Below are 6,000 nucleotides of genomic sequence, written 5' to 3' on the forward strand. Positions count from 1 at the left end.
GGTGATGTCCATGTGTAGAGCCTTCTCTTGTGTTGTTGGAAGAGGGTGTTTGCTATGACCGGTGCATTCTCTTGGCAAAACTCTATTAGCCTTCCCTCTGCTTCATTTTGTACTCCAAGGCCAAATTTGCCTGTTACTCCAGGTAGCTCTTGACTCCCTGCTTTTGCATTCCAGTCCCCTATAATGAAAAGGACATCTTTTTGGGGTGTTCGTTCTAGAAGGTCTTGTAGGTCTTTACAGAACCATTCAGCTTCAGCTTCTTCAGCATTACTGGTTGGGGCATAGACCTGGATTACTGTGATATTGATGGTTTGCCTTGGAAATGAAGAGAGATCATTCTGTCGTTTTTGAGATTGCATCCAAGTACTGCATTTCGGACTCTTATTGACTCTGATGGTTACTCCATTTCTACTACTGTGGACAAGAATCTCTTAAGTGGCTCTAACAAGCCCCATTCTCTCCAGCTACCAACCAATACCCGGAGTCAGCATCTATCTTGTTTTCCTCACTTATTCCTGTCCTGCTCTCAATGTGATCTAGTGTGATTCTAACTCTAGACTCTGTGGATCTATTATCCTTCATAATGACCATCATGGATGGTATTTCCAGCTTTTGACCCTCAGCTTTTCCTAATGACCTCAGACTAGGTTTGTTCTTCCCCATCGTCACCACTGCAGAACCACAGGCAGCCCCAGTTGCTTCAGAGTCAAAGTGTTAGTTGCTCAGGCATGTCCGAGTCTTTGGGACCCCATGGACTTTAGCCCGCCAGGCTCCTCTGTCTATGGAATTCTCCAGGCAAGAATACTGTAATGTGTTGCCATTCCCTTCTCCAGGGGATCTTCCTGACCCAGGGATCGAAACTGGGTCTCCCTCATTGCAAGCAGATTCTTTACTGCCCGAGCCACCAGGTGAGGAAGACTTGGACCTCTTTGGACACATCTTCTGCTCAGCAAGTTATCCCATCTGAGGAATCCAACCGTCAGATCTGAGATAGCTTTTGCCTTTTCTCCCAGGAGTATGAATATGTCCTTGTGCAAATTGGACTCACAGTTGGCCCTGATATTCCAGGATTTCCAAGGCATGCATGAAAATTAGATCTAAGTTGGGACCTACATGTCACATGTACAAAAGAATGTGTGAGTACCTGTGGACTGTGAAAGCAACCTCCTTTCTTCATAATCATTTCCCCCAAACCACTAATTGCTTTATGTTTTCTTGGACTTGAACAGAGAGCATTACTCAAACAGCCACTGAAACAGATGAGTAGATGGTGCCACACATCTGAATCACCAGCGCTGCTTCTGAATCTTGATTGGCAAGGTTTCTGTTCTCCCTCTGGCTCTCTGGACATCTTGTCTCAGAAGCCCTGAGATGGGAGCAGGCTCTGCACTGAGAGGTGGCTTTCTAAGCATCTGCCCTCCCTGTGGATGCCATCTACTAAATGACATTGATGAGCTTCTTCCTTGCTCTCTGAAAGAGTCTCACTACTAACATGATTAAAAGGAAACAGATTTCAGCAGAAACAAGCATGACTGTGTTGCTCTTTAGGAGGCTAGGAACCAACCCACCCAACTGCTATCAATTATTTCCATGTATATGGAGAGAGGAAGGAAAATATGACTCAGAGAGGTCAATTCTTTCCTCAAGCATACAGGGGGCTTCCCAGGTGGCTCAGTGGTAAAGAATCCACCTGCCAAGCAGGAGCTGCAAGAGATGCAGGTTCGATCCCTGGATTGGGAAGATACCCTGAAGGAGGAAGTGACAACCCACTCCAGTATTCTTGCCTGGAGAATCCCATGGACAGAGGAGCTTGGTGGGCTACAATCCATGGGGTCACAAAAGAGTCGGACATGACTTACTGACTAAATAACAACAACAAAAGATAGAAGAGGAAGCAGGGATTCCAAGCTGGTGGTTTTTGGGTTATGGTTTTTGGTTTTCTTTTCTTTTCTTTTCTTTTTTTTTTTGGTTTTTGGTTTTCTGAGAAGGGTTGAAGAATGCTTAAGTTTATGCTCATGTATATAATTGAAGGGGATGTGAGGGAATCAATTGAAAGGCACATGGATAAAACTTTTTAAAATCAAAATGCATTCTAGAAACATAAATGTCCTTTTCCCATGAGAAGGTGGATGTAATATGAGTTTCAGTGTATTGCTTGTATAATGATGTTGAACAGACTTTCTAATATCTGTGATGAGTCATTGAAGTAACTGGGCATGGCAGCATGGTGCAGAGAGGCAGTGTGGACAGGGCACTAGGCTGAGAACAAGGAGAACTGGATTCATGCCTTCTTGGAGACATCCACCCTACCCCTGCAAAAACTAAGCTCTTGGCCCCTCATTCTGTAGCATGGTGGGAGCTATGCAATACTTAGTGGACTACCCATGCCCACCCTCACCAACTGTATTCATGCCCACTGAGCCCCTCGGGCTCCCATCTGAGATGTACCATTTCCCTCCCTAGTGTTGCAGTGAGAACCAAGCAGATTGTTAAGGGGTCTAGAATGTCTGCTGAATAGAAGACATTGTATTGTGAAAATTACAGAGGAGATTTGGTATCAACGTGAAGAGGAATCAGTATTTTACAAATGATAGTCAGTGGTAATGGTAAAACAATACCTACAGCATCATGTGGGCTTCCCAGGAAGTTCAGTGGTACACACTCTACCTGCCAAGCAGGAGACACCAGAGACACAGGTTTGACCTCTGGGTCAGGAATATCCCCTGGAGAAGGAAATGGCAACCCACTCCAGTATTCTTGCCTGGAAAATCCCATGGACAGAGGAGCCTGGAGTCACAAAGAGTCAGACATGACTTAGCATCTGAACTACCACCACCACCACAGCATCATGCATGGAATTAAGTATTAATCCCAATGAAATTGGATCCCCCTTAAATTATAGTCTGCTTACAGAGCACAGAGGACTAAACAGGGCCTCCTTGGTCCTGATACTGTGAAGGAGGGAGGTAGGATTTTGATTAAGTGTAGATGTAAAATTAAAGAGCTGTGGGTTTTGAATTCCTTGAACAGCTCTTCAGTTTCAGCTCAGCTTGAAGAGACACTCTATGAATAGTCCACAGCAGTTTGGCAAGAGCTACTGCTCTCTGAATCATATTTCTAAAGCAGTTCCTTGTGCAGAAAAGAATAAAAGCTGAGTTTCTGTGACAGTAGCTGGGCTGCCCAGTTTCAACCAAACCCACATGTCTAACTCATAACTCATCCCCCTCCTGGATACACATAACCCAGAAATGACCTGGAGCCAGGAAGGCTGGAAATGACTGTTTCTTCAGTATCTGACTCTGAGGCCTTAACCAGCCTCAGGCTGAACAGTGGCCTGAGTGTGGACCAGAACTGGACTAGCCTTTGGGAGTGGGCCATGTGTGAAGGGCTCCCCATAGACCCCATAGTTACCCTGTTTCTAGAAAGCTAGGGACAGGTAAATTAACAGCTGGGGACAGGAAAAGCAACAGCAACACATTCCTTGGACTTAGAAGAACTGGTTTGGAGTAGTAACATTGCTATATAACTAGCTGTAGGACTAACCAGGTTAACTAGCTGAAGTAACTAGCTAAGGGACAGAGCGGATCAGTCCAACTCCAGAAATTGAGGCTGCCATTTGTAAAATGAAAGTCTTAGGCTCAGTAATGAGTAGCAAAAGATAAACTAAGATCTACTAAGATTTATGACAAGAAACATGAACTTTGTATCAGTTAGGATGTTTTGAGAGGAAAAGTCTAGATCTGGTTTGTCCAGAACTCCCTAAGGTATTTCCCAAATGATTCAGTTAAGTCAACCTTGGAGTTATGAATAAAGATTCTCAACTAGTATAGCAGCATTTTTGGATTTCCTTACTAATGGATAATATGTACACTTTATAGAAACCTCCAGTATGGTTTTTCTCTTTAAGTTGGAATACATTTTTGGTATAGAATGAAAAAATTCATGGAAATGAATTTTTCTTTGGTTAGAAGAAAAATTCTTTGCGTAGCACCTGTCATTCCTTAACAAGATAGTTTTCTGAAATATTATTTTACTTGATTTGCTGTCAACACGTGGACTTAAATGTGCTCCGTCAGTGTGTAGGCTCAATGCAGGTACAGTTTTTTAACTTCTTTTTCACTCTCAACAGCATCTAGTTCAGTACTCTAAATATAGTCAGCATTCAACAAAAATTTAATTATTAACTGAATTGAGGCTGCTGGGAGAAAAGGGACATTGATTCTTGTTTGGACATGCTCCTCTGATTAAATGCCACTTTTGCCTTTCTAGCTAATCAGTCAGTAAACTAACCATGGTGCACATTTGACCTAAAAGAAGGTCGGTGGCTGAAAATGAGATCCAGCTTGATCACATTAGAAGGACTCTCATGTATAGTCCCTGAGGGAGAATAATGGCCGAGTACCACCCACATTTCCCCTCAGAACTTGTTCTCAGAGTCTCAGCCTTTCAAAAGCAGGACCAGCACACTCGTTTTAATTTGCAGTTATGAACTCCAAAGATAACTGTTATATCAATCAGAGTCCTCCAGAGAGACAGAACCAATAGGATATATATATATATATATATAAATTTATGTCTGGGACTGGCTCACTGACTCTGGGTGTTGCTGGTAAGTTCAAAATATGCAGGGCAGACCAGCCAACCCAGGGAAGAGTTGATGTTGCAGGTCAAGTCTAGAGGCAAATTGCTTCCTCTTCAGGGATCCTCAGTCTTTTCTCTTAAGGTCTTCAGCTGGTTGGATGAGGCCCACCCACACTGGAGAGTATTCTGCTTTACTCAAAGTCTATTAATGTAAATATTAATCACATCTCAAAAAATACCTTCACAATAGCATATGGTGTTTGACCATACATCTGGGCACCAAAGCCCAGCCAAGTTAGTATATAAAATTAGTCGTCACACATCAAAGCAGACAAAAAGGATTTTGACCCAATAGAGTTATCTTCTGAAAGTTCTCTAAGTTATTTCATCACTTAAAATATTTTGCAGATAGCAAATAATTCTTAATTGCTGGTTTTTCTAATTTCAGAGAGAAAAACAGTTTTCTGGTCTTTCACTGGCCCCTTCCACTGAATCCTGCTTCTAATGGAATTCATTCCCTGTATAACTATTAGAGTATATCTCTATACTCAGGATGAAGTGAAGCGAAAGTGGGTCAGTTGTGTCCAACTCTTTGCGACCCCATGGACTGTAGCCCACCAGGCTCCTCTGTCCATGGAATTCTCCAGGCACGAATATTGGGGTGAGTTGCCATTCCCTTCTCCAGGGGATCTTCCCAACCCAGTTATCGAACCCAGGTCTCCCGCACTGCAGGCAGATTCTTTATCATCTGAGCCACCAGAAGCATGGCTTCAACCCTCAAGGGGCTACAGTGTGGGAAGGGAAGAGTGTGCAGACTATTCCCAAGCTTCATGCTTGCTTTTCTAAGTTGCACAAATACAACAGGAAGTAAACATTTAATAAAGTGACTTAGCTTATTGGTGGTACTTGCATACACAAGTCTCTGTGGTACACACATCCTCTTGGTAAAATGGTTAGAAATTCAATGTCCCCTGGAGCTGAGTCTGTGGGTGCATGAGCTAAAAAGATTTATAAAGTCATCATCCACCCCTACCTCCCCAGCACTCAATCAGCTAAATAAATGTAGTCTCCCAGTAAAGCTTGCTGCCTGAGAAGATGAAACCACCTTGAAGGCAGTTTCTCTTAACTTCCTCTTGCAAATTTACATCTCACTTTCAAATATGTGTTATTAAGCTTCAGGGACTTTTTTTTTTTCATTGTGTTAAAATACACGTAACGTAGAATTTACCATCTTAACCATTTTGAAGTGTACGATTCAGTGATAGTATTTTCATGTTGTGCAGCTACCATCACCATCCATCCCCATAACTCTTTTCCTCTTGTAAAAATCTGAAACTCTGTACCCTTTAAACAATGTCTCACCCCCTCCCAGCCCCTGGCAACTGCCATTATACTTTCTGTCTTTGTGGTTTTGACCAC

The sequence above is a fragment of the Giraffa tippelskirchi genome, chromosome 10 (assembly GCF_054371585.1).
Source record: "Giraffa tippelskirchi isolate mGirTip1 chromosome 10, T2T-mGirTip1v1.2.pri, whole genome shotgun sequence".
NCBI lineage: Eukaryota > Metazoa > Chordata > Mammalia > Artiodactyla > Giraffidae > Giraffa > Giraffa tippelskirchi.